Source organism: Pholcus phalangioides, unplaced genomic scaffold (assembly GCF_987345545.1).
Source record: "Pholcus phalangioides strain wild (caught in Gottingen) unplaced genomic scaffold, Ppha-v1.0 ptg000008l_1, whole genome shotgun sequence".
In the NCBI taxonomy this organism is placed as follows: Eukaryota; Metazoa; Arthropoda; class Arachnida; order Araneae; family Pholcidae; genus Pholcus; species Pholcus phalangioides.
The window spans coordinates 36,740,750-36,757,144 of record NW_028301601.1 but is presented as its reverse complement, the minus strand read 5'-3'; the positions used below and the strand labels follow the sequence as shown (position 1 = coordinate 36,757,144).

The 16,395-nt window shown below is 34.5% G+C and overlaps 1 protein-coding gene across 1 annotated transcript in view; it reads left to right on the top strand.

Moving 5' to 3' along the window:
• Nucleotides 1-9,750: 9,750 nt before the first annotated feature.
• Nucleotides 9,751-16,395, top strand: part of LOC149084226 (uncharacterized) — a 385,762-nt gene continuing 379,117 nt past the window's right edge. Inside the window, exon 1 of the mRNA XM_089234569.1 lies at nucleotides 9,751-10,068. The gene's annotated coding sequence lies outside the window, so the exon portion shown is untranslated. The remainder of the gene's footprint in view (nucleotides 10,069-16,395) is intronic.

Below are 16,395 nucleotides of genomic sequence, written 5' to 3'. Positions count from 1 at the left end.
TCATCAAAATCTAATTTTTAAATTATCCCAACTTCAGTACATAATAAAAATAAAGAGATGAGAGTTTCCCTTGTAAAAGACTTGAGCGAAATGATGATTTTATCCCTTTTAATGAGAATAATTCTTCCCTAGAACACACAGTTTGATATTAGTGACGTTGCCAATGATGATTCAACAGTTGGAAACGTCTCTTTCAAACCTCTAGCGTTATTTAACATTTGTGTCACCAACCTGAACCAAGGATCAAAATTGTTGGATTTCGTTTGAAAAAGTGTTTCAAAGATCAGATGCACGAAGTTTTGCATTACAAATATATTTACGGAATCTTCGTGAAGATTTGATGATTATATGTTGATGAAACTTTATTGTAATCGTTTCATAAATAATTTAACGGTCAAAAATATTTGAAATTAAGGAATCAAACAAAAAATTTACACATTCAAACATATTTTTATACAATAAATATTGCAATAGCTGCATTGCACATGCTGTATAAAGCCTATTACTGGTATAATAGTAAAATTGACATTAAATAGGGTTTGCTAATTTTAGAAATAATATGATGGAATTTTAGGGAAATCCTTTGATTTTTTCCAAAATTTTGACAAATAAAATTTATAAAAATTTGAGTGAAATATATGTATATACAGTATACCATTATAAATTTGGGGGCCCCTTAGAATATGGGGCTCTGGGCAAATGCCTATGTTGCCCGTGCAGAGATCGGGTCCTGCCAAGCACCCTCTTTCCCTGTGGCGATGAGATGAAGACAACGGACATACAATATAATAGCTCGGAGGGTTTCAAATAGGGACGGAAGTTCTTTTTTAATTCTGTTCTACTAATGATATTAATAAGACGCGGCTGATGTTGCTTATCATTAAATGTCGTGATAGCATGGCTCCACTTTTTTTTACGTTCAAGTAATGAGGGAAGATAGTTTGTGTTTAAAAACATGTTCCCGTCATCGTTCATTTTGGAAATTTCTATGAATAAGGAAGAAAAAATAAATTTTTCTTAACGTTGAGAAGAAAAATGACCGATAATTTCCTCGAAAATTTTATCAAATTAATTCGTATCCTTTCAAGAGATGGAGAAAAAAGTATAAATTGTGATCTAAGTTATTACTATCATTATTATTTTAAATAAAAGAGATTAATGCATGTTTCGCATGACGAGAGCGATGAAGTTTTGTATGAGCTTCGGCGAAATGAATTGTGGGTTTTCTTTATCTAATTTTTATCCGACACTTAATAAATTCAGATGTTCTTCTGACCAGTGGTTAATCATTTCTTAGTCATTTTTCTGCCCGAGTACTAAGAAGTTCTGTCACGATAACAGTTGCGTCAAATAACTCATTTAATTTATCACTATTTTCTCATTGATCCTTATATATATTTTCAATGAAAATGAGGCTATAAATAAATTAGAGAAAGATTGTTTCAATGTCTAAGGTAGGGGCTCTTGACTTTTTTTTTCCTAGCCGCAACCCAAAATCAGCAATAAGATCAGCTTCGTGACCCATGCGGCTGATTGTTCTTCGAAATTAGTGAAGCCAGTGACGTGACGCAATCAGTGCATTTGTAACAGGATTGTAAGTGGATTTTTACGACTCATCTAGGCAGGGACGCCCTTACCGGACGGTGGGCCCGGCGTGAAAATAATAGCGGGGTCGGAGCCGTCTTAATAATTCTGGTATCCTTTAGCACCGATTTTAAATTTTCTGTGGGAAAGGAGAATAGAAAATTCAGAAAAAAGGAAAATCATGAAAAATTCCAGAATAAATGGAAATGATGAAAAATTTCAGAATAAATGAAAATCATAAAAATAGTTCAGAGCAAATTGAATAAATAGTTTCAGAATAAATGAAATAATATGAGAATAAATGAAATAATATAATATCAGAAAATAAAATGATTTCAGAATAAATGAAAGAAATGATTTAAATAGTTCAGAATTCCAATAAAGAAGAAAATTCTAAAATTTATATTAAAAAAAAGAGCAATTCCAGAATTCATGAAAGAAATTATTGTCACCGTTAGTGCAAGGACTTCCAAAACCCTGGGCCCGGTGCGACCGCCCTTGTTGCATATCCCTAAGGGCGGCTCTGTATCTAAGAAACTTTTTCGTTAACCGTACTATTACTCTGCTACTTGGAAGCAAAAATAAATTACACCAAGAAACTCCCGTATCATTAAACAGATGGCGCCAAACGAATTTCGGTTTTTCAGATTAGAACGGTAGTTTCAAAGCAACAGCGATATTTTTAAATTAAAACGAATATTAAAATGTGTATGTGCGACGAATCTCATTCGTTGAATGAATTTGGAAGAATTAAATAACGCGTTGATTTCGAACTTCACTGACGGTGATTAAAAGTGTTTTTTTGCACAAATCACGAACGGAATTCGAAAACTAACTGGAATTTGAAAGAATTATTTATTGAATATTTTTCTCCGTTGAATTTTTCTAAATATTTTTCGTGTTAAATTTTTTTAAAGCTAAGAATTAGCTCGAAAACAAATTCAAATGGCATCTCGACATTTTAAACGCAAACAAACATTTTTTTAAATTTAGAATTACGGCTCAGGAAAGAGCAGAGAATTTCAGAATTGTCCCTCTAACAATGCTTTTCTTTTCGACAGCACTAATCTCTCCAGATTTTCAGGAAAAAATTATTTTCATAAATTAAACAAGAACCTTATCTTAACCATGAAATTTGTCTTCATTCTCCATCACTTGCACAATAAAATGTTTTTCGACTCCCTCCCCTGTATTTGAACAACAAAACAAAAAAATTCCTGCTACGGTTAAGATAGTGGAATTCTCTTCCAGTGCAGAAATACCTGTGACAATATTCACCTTAAAATCAAGCAGAATTCTATCAATTTTTGAAAATTTGCGATGAAATCTCAAAACTTCCATGGAATCAGCATCCTTAGGAATTTTGAGTCATGAATTTAATTCTTCAAATAGATTTGATACCAACGATATCCATTGAATTTCTATTTTTTTTTCAAATGGATGTGATAAATTGAAAAAAGAAATATCTTCGGAAGCATTGATTAGGAAAAAAAAGTATCCCGTAAAATACGAGCGATGGTGCCTTACATCGAGAACTATAAGGGGTCATTGAAGTATTACGTGAGCATCGAGGTGGGGGGTAGGTTTCGGATTTGCTGACTTTTGATGACAAGGGAGGAGGGGGGTTTGAAGGTTGCTTACGTCATGGGAATGTTCCAATGTGTTCCCCCAACAGGTCGATTGCGTCGAGTCTGGAAATCGGGGTGAGCGCAATCGACCTATTTCTTATCATAAACGGTTTATCTTCGGCGCAATCGACTTACACCCCATCAACCACCCTTTTTTGAAGATATGAAATATTCTAAGCTGCTGACGAAATTTTGCTGACAGGGGGAGTGGGGTCAGTGTTTTGCTGACTTTTGCTGACAGGAGGGGGCAGGGGGTCAAAAATGGCTGGAAATCTGCCTACGTAATACTTGAATGGCCCCTAAGTAAGGGGGGAGGGGGTTAGAACACGGGTAATTACTAGGGTTACCAGATTCAAAAACTGAGAAAGGAGGACACCTGCGCGCACACTTTTAGTGACGTCATTTATCCCATATTTCGCAATAGATGGCGCCACTATTCCGCCCAATATAAAACCGGCCACAACAATAATTTTTTTTTTCTAACTCTAAAACATAAAAGGGCGAATTTTTCGAAATGTAAGGAGGACGGTTGGTAACCCTAGTTATTACTCTAATTTTGACCGTAACAAGGACGGTTGGTAACCCTAGTTATTACTCTAATTTTGACCGTGGTGAAAAACGTGCCCGGATACTCATGCTGGCACCTACCCTCTATCGTTTAAATTAGAATATATCTGAAATAAAATAGTTACTATAGTATATATTTATATCTCTTTTTATCATTAACATATAATATACCTTTTAAATTAGAATGTATCATCGAAAAATTAGTATGAATTTCAAAGTTTGCAAAAACCATTGCCGATTGCAATTGCTGAACTTAAATGATGATTTTCAACGTTGCTAAGGTATCTACCTGAAACCATTATTGGTGATTAGGGGTTCCAGTGGCCAGTATTAACTCATCAAACCACTTTCATCGTTACTCTGATGATTCCTATAGCAGTAGCGCGCTTTGCCATGACGGTTATAAACATTGAGTCGATGAATACGTAGGCTCACCTAACACACAAAGGGACTCTTTTTCTATTCTTTTTTCCAAGACAAATAGCATAATTCCACTGATCGACCTGACCTGTGGATAGCATTAGACTCACAGTGTTATTATCATTTTATTTACGTTAATGCTGTGTTTATATATAGAGCATTATTATTTTTGTATTGCATAGACGTGAAGCTAATGTGAAAAATAATTTTATAAAGAAAAATGAAAGTTATAAAATGCAGTTCTGGAGAGATTACTTTACTAATTGCAAAATACTTGACTACAAAATTTCACCCATACATGACAGTACATTGTTCGAAATCTCTGCAACCCCCCACCAAAGAATATCCGACCATAAGAAGCCACAGTATAAAAAAAAAAACTAGTAAAATACGGAAACATTTTATTGGCAATATTTTTCAGCGAAATTTGAATTTTTTAAACTTACTTTCACCCTATTTGACGGTTGTAAAAGATGGTTCGAAATATTTGAACTATATGTAAAAAATTAGGATTAATAGCGCCCTGTTTCAGGAGAACAGAGTCAAGGGAACATCGTATATTGTGAAAATAAGATTTAATGTGTACAAGTTCCCCCATAAATTCGTAAATGTTTTAAAAATTCACGAAAGTTGAAGGAATTGGTATAATTGAATGCGAATCGCAAAATAGTTATTCTCACGAAGGGGGACTTTTTTGGAAAAAATTTAGTTCAAGTTTTTGTCAATAGAGAACGCTGCACCAAAGAAAATCACAAAATCCTATGAAAAACTACTTCAATCTCCTCTTCCGGAAATTTCATAAACCTTCAGCCGGTGATTCGTGACTGAAATAAAACTACCTCACCAATAGTGCTTTATCCATCAATGGCCAACATCACAATAAAAACCTTATGTAAACTCCAGTAACAGGGGAATCGTACACTCTATGGGATTCAAATTTGATAGGAAAAAAATTTGTAAGTAAAAAAAGGATGTAGAATAGGAAGAAATTTTGTAGGTTCAAATTTTTGTTCTATAAAATACAAAAATTTGAACTTTTTGGCAATAACTTTATTATTAACTTTTCGAGAATAACTTTATAGTAAACCGCAGTCAGACAATTCCACCAGTTCCTTCAATTTTTATAAATTTTTAAACTTTTTCCAAATTTATGGGATACACTGTACAGCTGCTATTCTCAACAAGCGAGTCAAAGAAATTCGAAGTGTCCCCGAAATGTCTAGATTACGGACGAAGGTGCCTTAGACATAAAAATTGTTTAATCTCTGGTTTTGAGGGTGAAAATTTCTTCGCTTCACTGCAACCTCTGGCCTGGATAAACCGAATGCGCTCCACCAAAGTATTCCATTCGGCCAACGAAAGGCGTTCCGGTAGAAAAAGAATACCAGTAAACACAACACCATAAATGCCTAGGCTGACCATGTTTCCTTCATAAAAGAAAAAACGGGAAATTGAGATCCGTAAGGGATATCGCAAATTATCGCAAAAAATTTTCGAATGCAAGGTTACAAATCACAGCTAAAAAATTTACAAACACATGTAGAGTTGTTATCTATCCCAAAAATTCAAGTCACACACACACGTTTCTGGACCGCGAGCAGCAGAAATGCCGCATATCAGACCAGTGGACTGGAAATGTTGTATACCCCTGCTTTCCTGTACACTTTATATCGATTGAACTATTCCTAACATTCTTCTAAAATGCTTCCTTGACTGTATACATGAAAACCAGACACGCCTCCACGTTAATATTCCTGAGAATCACCTTGTATGTACGTGTTTGATCTACAATAAGGTAACGATGATGCATCACTTGAAAGTTTCGCTCCAGGAGATTGGTCTGGCTACTAAAACAGAATTTTCTTGATAGTTATATAAGAGAACGTTCTTATCATTCTTCGTTAAAAACACGCTTCTATGAGAAAGATGGTGAGTGACGTTTTATTTTACTTCACTTCCCCGATGTTTCATAGTAAATGTCGCTTTTACGGGACCGAAATTCTTAGAAAACGTAAGAATAAGAACTTTTTTTCCTCGTCCACTAGAGGAAAGTACGTCAATAATCCTTTTGGGTATGACAGCCATTAACACTCACGGCAATATAAAATGTTTCTTTTTTATTTTACTTTTTTTCGCTTCGGAGTTGCTTTTGTTTGGATGGAAAAGCTTCACTTTGATGATAATGATAATTTTTATTTTTCCTCTCGTAATTTCCATTGAAACGATGGTGATGTCTCGGGAGCATCGCTCAATGAATGGATGAATACGCGATTCTTCTTTCTATCGGAAGGCTTTTAGTCGATGTTAAGGTACATTCATTCCCCGAGGAGGACGATTCACGTTGTGAAAATATTTGGAACAAAATTAATTGAAATACCATCTGTTATCTTAAGAAACTAAGTTAGTCGCGACTTTCCGAAGACGTTAACGAAAAACTTCGGTTTTCTCGTTAGCGCTTCCATAAATGTATATCAATCTATTTGATTACATCACTATTTATTGGAAGTTTTTATTTGGGTTGAAAGTTTCGATCCAAACAAAATGTCAAACGGGCACTATTGCTATTTGCCATTTGCGTTGTCATTTATGTCGTTATTCGAGAAATTGATCAGTTTGTCACGAAATGGTCAGACACGTTTCGAGAAATTGTATATACGTGTTTTTATCGCTGCTAAAAGAGCTGCGGTGCAATGCAGATGTGTTAATTTAAAAGTAATCAATTAATAATACTCTATAAAACATTATTTCAGTCGAAGAATATAATATGATATGATTGAAGTCAATAATATAATTGATGACTGCTACCTTCTTCAACTTGTTGATTTTTCTGTGCCAATTGGAAATAGGCCTGTTCGGCGGACTTTTCGCCTCCCTAATCCCCAAACAAATATTTTACGACGGTCCCCTATTTTTGAGATGTGCAATATATATAATTAATGTGATGTGAAACCCCATATGTTCAATTCAACTATAAGAGAATTTCTTAAAAGTTATTGTGAGTATTGAATATTCGTGCTATTATGCTTTTCCGTATGTATTTCTAATATTGTTCCACTCTATTTTGTTTTTTTGTAGTTTGCTGTATTTGTGTTTTTGTATTTCTCTTCTCTTGTCCATCTCTGTAATTGGGCAACCCTTGCCTGTTGAGACGTGAATAAATAAATAAATAAGAAACATTGAATACGACTGATTCTCTCTCTGGGCTTTTGTTCAGATTAGTTTTGGAAAACATTTTGCTATGCATTATTTTTGCCTAGAATTCTGTTTAGACTATTGTTGTCCCAAGTTCTGTTTTTATTATTGTTGCCTTTTTAATTAATTCTATTCAGATCAGCCCCCAGTGTAATACTTAGATTATATTCTGTTTTAATCACTGTTGTTCGGAGTTCTGTTTCGATCATAGATGCCCGTAGTTGTATTCAAATTACTGTTGCCTAGAACTATTTTCAGATCATTTTCGCTTTGAATTCTGTTCTATTATTTTTGTCTAGATCATTGTTGCCTGGAGTTCTGCTTAGATTACTCTTGTTAGAATATTCTTTTCAGATTACTATTGTATGAAATTTTCGTTAGATTATTATTACTTTGAGCTCTGCTTAGATTGCTGTTGCCTGGAATTCTGTTTATATCATTGTTTTTTCAGAGTTCCGTTTAGATTATTCTTTGCTGGAAATTTCTTTTCAGATTATTATTGTATTAAATTTAGTTTAAATTATTGTCACTTTGACGTCTGTTTAGATAATTGCTGTCCGAAATTATCATCAGATCAAATTGTTGCCGGAATTCTATTTAGATTATTGTAGTTTCGAGTTATGTAAATATTTTTATTTCCTAGAGTTCGCTTATATCATTTGTTTCTTTTAGAATATTGTTGCCGTTATTCATGCTTAGATAATTATCGCTTGAAGATAGGCTGAAATGATTTTAATAATAATATAAGTTTCCAGATGAGCTTTCATGGGAACAATGCAAAAACCTGGAATTCCTTTATGACGAAATTTCGTTATAACGAATTGATTTCACCGGTCTCTTGGAGCTCGTTATAAAGGGATTCGACTGTATGTGCAATATTTTTACTCTTCGATCTCCTTTTTCTGTAGTAAATGTTCAAAATAGAACAGTTCAAAACTACGTAACAAACGTATCAACCCCTTTTTGACTGACTTTGCATGTGCGCATCGCTTTGTTAAATTTTGTTTTCAAATAATTCAAATTTTTGTATGAAATGAACATTTTTGGCAATTGAAAGATCTAAACGAGCGTCATAGTATTTTCTACAATTTGTTTGCAATGAAATTTCATTTTTCATGATTTTCCAAATATCAAATTTTAAGAAATTTTATTCAGATTTCTTATTTGAAAATTTTTTTTTCCTGACCGGGAACAGAAATAATTTTTTCTTAAATATAAAAAAAAGTAATTCTTCCCCATATATAATTTGTCATATGGTACCTGAGGTTTCTCAAAATTATAATTAATTATTTCGATTAATCTAAGAGAACTCAGATTAATTAGAAAGTTAATTAATCATAAAAATTACACTAATTACAAAGAATAACATGCTGAATTTATGTCCAATTTTTTGAAACTTCGAAAATATGTTATTTGAGTAGCCGGTCATCATATATAAAAAAAAACTGAGCGATTTTTGCTCTTACAAATTGTAAGAGCGGTCAAGAATGGGTTAAATACTCGCTTGTGTACATCGAGGTCAGAAAATATGAATAAGAGCGGGTTTCGGTATAAAAAAGATGTTTCTGATGGTATGAGTAGGGAGTTTTACTGTTATCTCTCTCTCTCTCTCCGGCCCGTTATTCCATCACATTAAGCTGGATAGCCCGGATGTCTACTGTGTAATAGAAAGAGAAACGAACAGTCATTTGTGTGCTGAAATGATCTTAATCTGTTGGAGATATGCTAATTTTGGCTCCAGTAGTTTCTTGAAAATGATTTTCTTAATGATTGCTTTCTTTCTAAACAGTTCAAATGCAGCTTGTGGTTGACATTTTTTTTCGCACACGCCGATATTGATCGTCATCAATGACCGCTATATGATTGATTAGTGCTCATCAATCAATGAGCAGCCCGTGAAATATCATACATATCCTTGAATTTTATCTGTAATCAAAGGGTATAATAGGGGAATTGATGAGAATGTTCGTGGACAAAAACAAAACTCGGCGAAACAATGCGGATTATGGTCACGATAATACTGACTGAGCCAAATATAGCATTCATTTTCACCTGTGCCGCAATATCATTAAATAAGAAGAGCGATAATTCTCCCAAAAATAAACCCTTCCTAATTCTTATTTCCTGTTCAAAACAAAGGCAGTAGCAACATAACAAACTCTCAAGCCAACTATAATTCTATTAAGATCTCCGGGCATTGTTTCAAAACGCATATTTTCTACGCTGTTAAAATATTTTGGCGCTAGTACTGGCGGTGGTCTTGGCGTCGGAAATAGACGGGAACAGAAACGAAAAAGAAAAAAAAACCCGGAGAAAATAGTACCTGGAATAGTGTTATGAAAGGCGGCAGTCCAAACTCAGTTCAATGTCGTCGGAGCAGAGGATGCACCTAGAATATTTGCGGCGGTGGGAGCCTTATTAGAACAAATTACATTCTTTTTGACTCGAATCTCTTTTCATATGAATTATTATAATTATTATTTTGCTGTGAATTTTCGAACCACTGGAAAATAACATTTATATTGAAGCGAAAGTAGGAAATTCTTGTGACTCTCTCGTAAAACGGAACTTTTCCGTATTTTGTACACGTGAATATGCCTTTTCGAACATTGGAACAGGCAGAAAAACCTGTCAATCAATGAAAACTCTCCTGTTGCACTCTCTAGTCTGCATACTGGTGAGTCAATTTAAATTTCCTACCCATTCATTTATCTTTGAATCAAATGTACTCATCTATTGCCAGTTGCAAAAGTTTTTTTAGGACGATATTTTTGAATGGATAAATAAAATTGAAGATGAAATTGTCAATTCAAATATTGATTGTAATTCAAAGCTAAAAATTAATAAAATATATGTATCGATGCATGATGTTTGAAGGCCGAATATTAACACTAATACAGAGAAATTCATTCAGAAAGTTATGATTGGAAGCATGATCATAGATTTTGTTGTTCTATTTCCGGTATGTGAGGCTTCACCTTCGATTGATTCAATCATAATGGTTTATATCTCTATCGATTGATTTTTCTTTCCTTTTATTTCGATAGCAATTAATATATAATGTGTAATACAAAGGTTTCTTTTTTCAGTTTAAAAGAGCGGTTCGTGGGCCCTCGGGGTTCTTTATATCATTATTCTTCAACTGCTGGTTCGTGGACCAAAGACGGTCCATGAGAAATTTCGAACAATTCATATAGCCTATTTATAAATTTAGGTTTAATTAAATATCATACAGTCCATATATTGGTTTTTATTTCTATCTTGGTCTCATCAGCAGTACTCCGAATAATTTTTCCTGTCTATTTTTTGTGAGTCATGTTGCTGCCCATTTATGTTTTGCAAATTATTTCTCGTATTCATTTATTTTTGGCGGTGCGTAAATTATTTCTCCAATTTCCGCCGGTCAGTGAGATTCTTCGACACTTTTTCACGGGTCGGCAATTGCAAAAAGGTTGGAAAAAAATGAAATATCTAGATCATTGGTTCTCAACCTATTTTAGGCCATGCTCCACCAAAGTATCTCTGATATTCTGGTGCCCCCCCCCCCCGTACTTTTGTCACTCTTACTTAAACCCCCTCCCTCTCGGTGAAACCGTTATTTTTTAGTTTGCCTAATTGAATATTAAAACCAGGGGTCTTTGCCCCCTCATTTCTGTATACTTTTACTTAGTCAAAAGCAATGGCTTTTAATCAGGGGTCGTAGGAAAGACTTCAGGTAGTCCGTGAGCTTTGGATGAGAAAACAATTAACTCTTGTTTTTACATTGCTACACACAAAACATTATTTTTTAAAGGAGTTTGTGGCCTTCATTTTTTTTCATTTTATTGTATAGGGGGATCCGTGGACTTCATCTCACTGGCAAACCCTTAGTCAAACCCTTTCCACTGAAAGAGAAAAATAAAAGAAAGAAATCACACATATCGAGAGAAAAATCAATTAAAAATTAATAGTTTGAACTGGTATAGAAAAATGAAGGGAATTCGGAAAGTTTTCCAAGGTTTCGTAGGAAAAACTCAAATTGCCCCTCTTAAAAAATCGAATTGTCCCCTTGTGGGGCGTGGGCCCCACGTTGGGAATCATCGATATCACCTTGATGTAGATCAAGGGTCTTCAATCTTTTAAATTGTCGAAATTAAACTTTTCACGAAGCCCGTGGGGCACCGAATCATACCGTTGTGTTTTCAGCTATTAAACCGGGTTCTCCCAAATTAATTGAACACTTTTATTTACTCTGACTTTGATTCTTTCATTGAATTTGAATTTTTATTCACTTTCAAATAACTTCCTTTAATTAACTAATTAATCAATTCTTTTGAATCAATTATTTCTTTTATTATACCTGAAACTTGCCCCGATAATTCTGAAATATTTTTTTTCACTAATTTTAAATTTTAATATTAATTATGTGAAATTATTTCTTTCAAAAATTTTTAATTTTTTTCATGAATTACTACGTTTAACAATCCTGAAATTGCTCTTGCCAATTCTTCTGAAATATTTCCATTAGTAGTACTGGAATTATTTATTATAATAATTCAGTAACTTTATAAATTTTCATCAATTATGAAATTATTTTTTTTTAATAATTCTAAAATTATTTCTTTCACTAAGGTGTTTTTTTTAAATTTCTGTAATTTCTGTAATTCTGTGAATACTGTTTGGATGCCAAATTTGGCCTCTCGAAACATGTAGCCTCTTAGAAATCATAGACCTCAAAAACTGTTTTGGCTCGGGGGGTCCCCCGAATTCGTTACGAGGGCGGCCCTTTTAATGTATCAAATGCACCTGCATTACTATTGAATTTCGAAAGTATCTCGCAGTTTTAAATACAGCAGTACAGATTTCAGTGTCCAGAGAGAGCTCTCTCTCTCTCTCTCTCTCTTTAACGGCTTTTAATATCTTTGGAATTTGAGCGTTTCTCTATGAAAAAAGTTGGTATTTTCTAAGAAATGGTCCACGAGTCACAGAAAAAAGTACGGAAGAACACATTATATAGTGTTGAGAGACACGCAAAGTTTCAAGACATTTGAATGAGTGGTGTTCGAAAAAATGTTCCTTATCTAAACAAAAAACTTATTTTTGAGAAAAAAACATTTTAGTGAAAAGCATTAGAATGTGTATATAATGCCTGCCAGTAGTTTATATAAAATATTTCTATATAACTGATAGACGCAGAAAATTTCGTATTATTTAAATATTTAACAATTGAAAAATGTGTTTTTTGGAAATTTTGCGTGCATCCCCCCCCCCATAAGTGATATGTAAATGTACCGTGAAGCATTTAAGACTTAAGTGCTCCGTAACTATGACCCTGGTCAATAGAGTTAGCTGATAATGTGTCGGAGGCCACTTAAGTTATATATGGAAACGTGCAGTAGGCCACTCGAGTGATTAGGAAATGTGCCGTGTGCCACTTGAACGATGTGGAACTGCGGCGTGGGTGACTCAAGTGGGACTGTGTCACACACCACTTAAGTGAAAATTGAGCTTGAAATGAAAAAAAGTAGAGTGTGCGTGAGAAGCAATGAGTATCAAAAATATTCGAACATTTTCAAAATACTGGACGGATTAAGACATTTACAGGACATTTCCTGTAATGCGGGACATTTTTTTTGATACAGGACATTTTTCCTGTAAACGCAACGACGGAAAGGTACTGGTTTTAGCTTCACAGCTAAAATACATTTAGAAAGAATTTGAATCCTTAGCAAAACCAACTAGTCATCGATTGTTCAGTTTTCCCAATACATGTAAATTGAGTATGTGAACTTTGAAAAAAAAAATTCTTTTGTAATTTTTAATTTCGTATCTGTGCAATAATTATGAACTTTCCTGACTTTAAACGCATCTTATTCTGTCGAAATTTCGTCCATTTTAAATAAAGAACCATTTCAGTTATTATGAATACTGTATTTTATAGTTTCAACAGCAGGAGAGGCTCGAACTCATCTGCCAACCGGGTGCGAAGCTTCAAGTGTCGCCCCTAAAAGTGACCCTGGCGGGAAGCTGACAAGGGGCTCCAGTCTAAAGGATTTCGACAGGAACCTGATTTTTTCAGTAGAAAGCCGCACACCATTGTTTAGCGTGCAAAATCTTCGTGACCATAAGTCCCGCTTTTAGAGAAAATTTATTCGCATTTGAGTCCAGCATTATTTTATCGTTCTTAATAATGCCATATAACTTAATCCTCAAAACAGCACTTATTAATTACCACAGGAATTTATTTTAAAGGTGTGTCTGGTTCTCTGAGGACCGCATAAGTGAGAGAAGCCGAATATCTTTCCTTTACCTTCATTTGACAGTTCTGGAAAAAACAACACTAGGAGGTACCAAACTACACACTTGCCTCGTGTGACAGAGCACATAGGTGACCCATTGCGGCCACATTGGGCGCCGCTCAAGAGGGGTGCTAAATCCGGAGAGAGTGGATGGAAAAAGTTTCATTGACGTGAAAAAATCAATGAATAGGATTTCTGTCCGTTCTGTAGGGACGCCAAATCCGAAATGAAAGGACGAAATAAGTGGGGGGGGGGGGGAATGGTTGTTATAGGAATTGTTAGGATAAGTTGTGAGGGAAGGCATGGCATCCACATGGGTTTGGCTGACGGGGCTAGCCCTGGGGCTCCAGGACAATTCTTATTTCGCACTATAAACAATAGTAGTAAAAATAATACTATAAATAATAACTATAATATAATTAACAGTAGGAGTGAGGCTTCCATGGGAAATTTAGTTTGGGCCCTATGAGCTCTGACGCAGGAGGTGCTATTGCAGTTGAATATTGTGCAAAAAATGAAGTTATCGAATATATCTTGAAAGGGTTCTTAGTTTCATGAAACTCTCATTTAAAATATTTGAAGAGATTCTGTTGATTCATATTAAAGAATGTGATCATATATAGGGAAGAAAATGTTGCTATCAAATGTACAGCATGTCCTAATATGTACGATGCGGATAAGATGTCGACTTTATTCCCAGTCGACCACAAAGTGAGTTCAGAGTTTTCGGAGTCAAGCAGGATATTAAGGATCCTTCCGTGGATTATCGGAAAAAGAACAGACTGGAGCGATGGGATTAACTTCTCTCATTTAGTTGTACGTATCTTATAAATATTAAAGATATTTCGATTAGTTCTTTGGCCTTTATCTTTCGGGGTATAGGACACACGTGCGCTAGTGAACTATATTTTCCGAATTAATTAATCACTAAAGCTGTGATATATGTACAGAGTGCAAACTTTTGTCTGTTTCAGTTCAATCACTCGTGTACTGTTGGTTATAGAAACATACGTTTCAATTGGAAAAGGAAATCAGATGACGAGTTCATTTCATAGACATTCCATTTATTTTAGTTGGGGACATATATGTACCAGAGGCACCGACATGTAGAAAGCATTGGGGGGGGGGCTGAAAGTTGCTGGTCTTTCTGTATATACGGCACTCAAGGGCGTACGCAAGAGATGGCAGGTGCATTGCATTTTTTTCCAGAAATTATTGGGGTTTGGAATGGCCTCAGCCTCTCGGTAGCGCCATTGATATGTCAAAAATCATAGTTAATCGTCGCGCCTGCTAACAACATCGATTCAAAGAAATGCCAACAACAGCATAAATTTGGCGGCACCCGATAATAATGCCACACCTCCCTCGATTTACGATTACCGCTGAACTACTCGATATACCGATAGAGTATCGGTATATCGAGGTTTCACTGTAGATGTTTTGAAGTAGAATTGAGTAGAATACGAACTCATACATGACTATGTGTATGATATACAGCAAGCAATCTTTTCTTGAAAATGATCGAGGGCTCATCCATCTATATCTGTCTATGTACCTATCTAAGATAAAATGGTTTTTTTTGATTAAATGCACAAAGAATAAAATGTCAACCATTCAAAAAAATTTCAGAATTTTTTCCTCGAAAGATGGATTTGGCGCAAACATGTTATTACAATCGACAGTCTCAGCCAAACCTTAGAAATTTCCGTGCGTGTCGATTCTCTCGATCGCTCATTCTCCTATTACTGAGTGCTCGTTGCTTCACGTTCTTTTCTTTTTGAAATGTATTTTACGGATGTGTCTCGAACAGCGAGTTCCGGAGCTAAAAAAAAGGGATTGAAACAAGAAAATATAGAAATAAATAGAACCGATCAATGTGGAATATATACGAATATACGAATTCATCTCAGTGATATGTGGACGGAGTTAGGCAAACAACACGGAACAAAAAAAAAGCAAAATAAAACAAAAAAAAAACACACACACGAGAGAGAGAAGGTTTTTGCAGTTTATACAATTCACGGCATGTTTTCCAGTACCTTCAGTTCAGCAAAAGCTGATGGGAAAAAAATGCATGTGATGAAAGAATTCTTTTTCTTCTATCTATCTCCTTGTATTATGAGGACTGTGTGTACAAAGCTAACACTAAGGAAAAACCTTATTTCCAAAAGGTTTACGTAGCAGTATATTCAATTTTTTTTTTTTTATCTCATTTGGGGACGGACACTCCTTTATCTTTTCTCTATCTTTACTTTCGTGTTCTGAGAGATCGAGTTTTTATTTTTTTACTCTATTTTCTTACTTTACTTTTATTTATTCAAGGATATCGAGTGAGAGTTTGCTTTCGTTAAGACTGTTGTTGTCTTTCAAAACTTCGCGATAGCTTTTACTAATTGCATACAATCGGCGATTTTCTCGGTGTATTATACGGAGAACGTACTATCTGAAGGGAGGGGGTAATAAGTTTCTTTGTCTAAAATAGATTTAATTTTTTTAATGTAAAAACACCAGAAGTACGAGGAATCTGAAAAGTATTCTGAGAAAAGTAAAAGTGTTTTTTTTTTTTTTTCGTTAATGTTTCTAATGGATTTTCTCGTCTAATGCTATTTAAAAATCGATTTCAGTTAAAAGTAATTTGAGAATGATTTTCAAGTAATTTTCCGTTTCGAATTTTCTATGTTATAGACAAGGTATTGAATAAATTTCGAATTGCTGAGTGCAGCAAA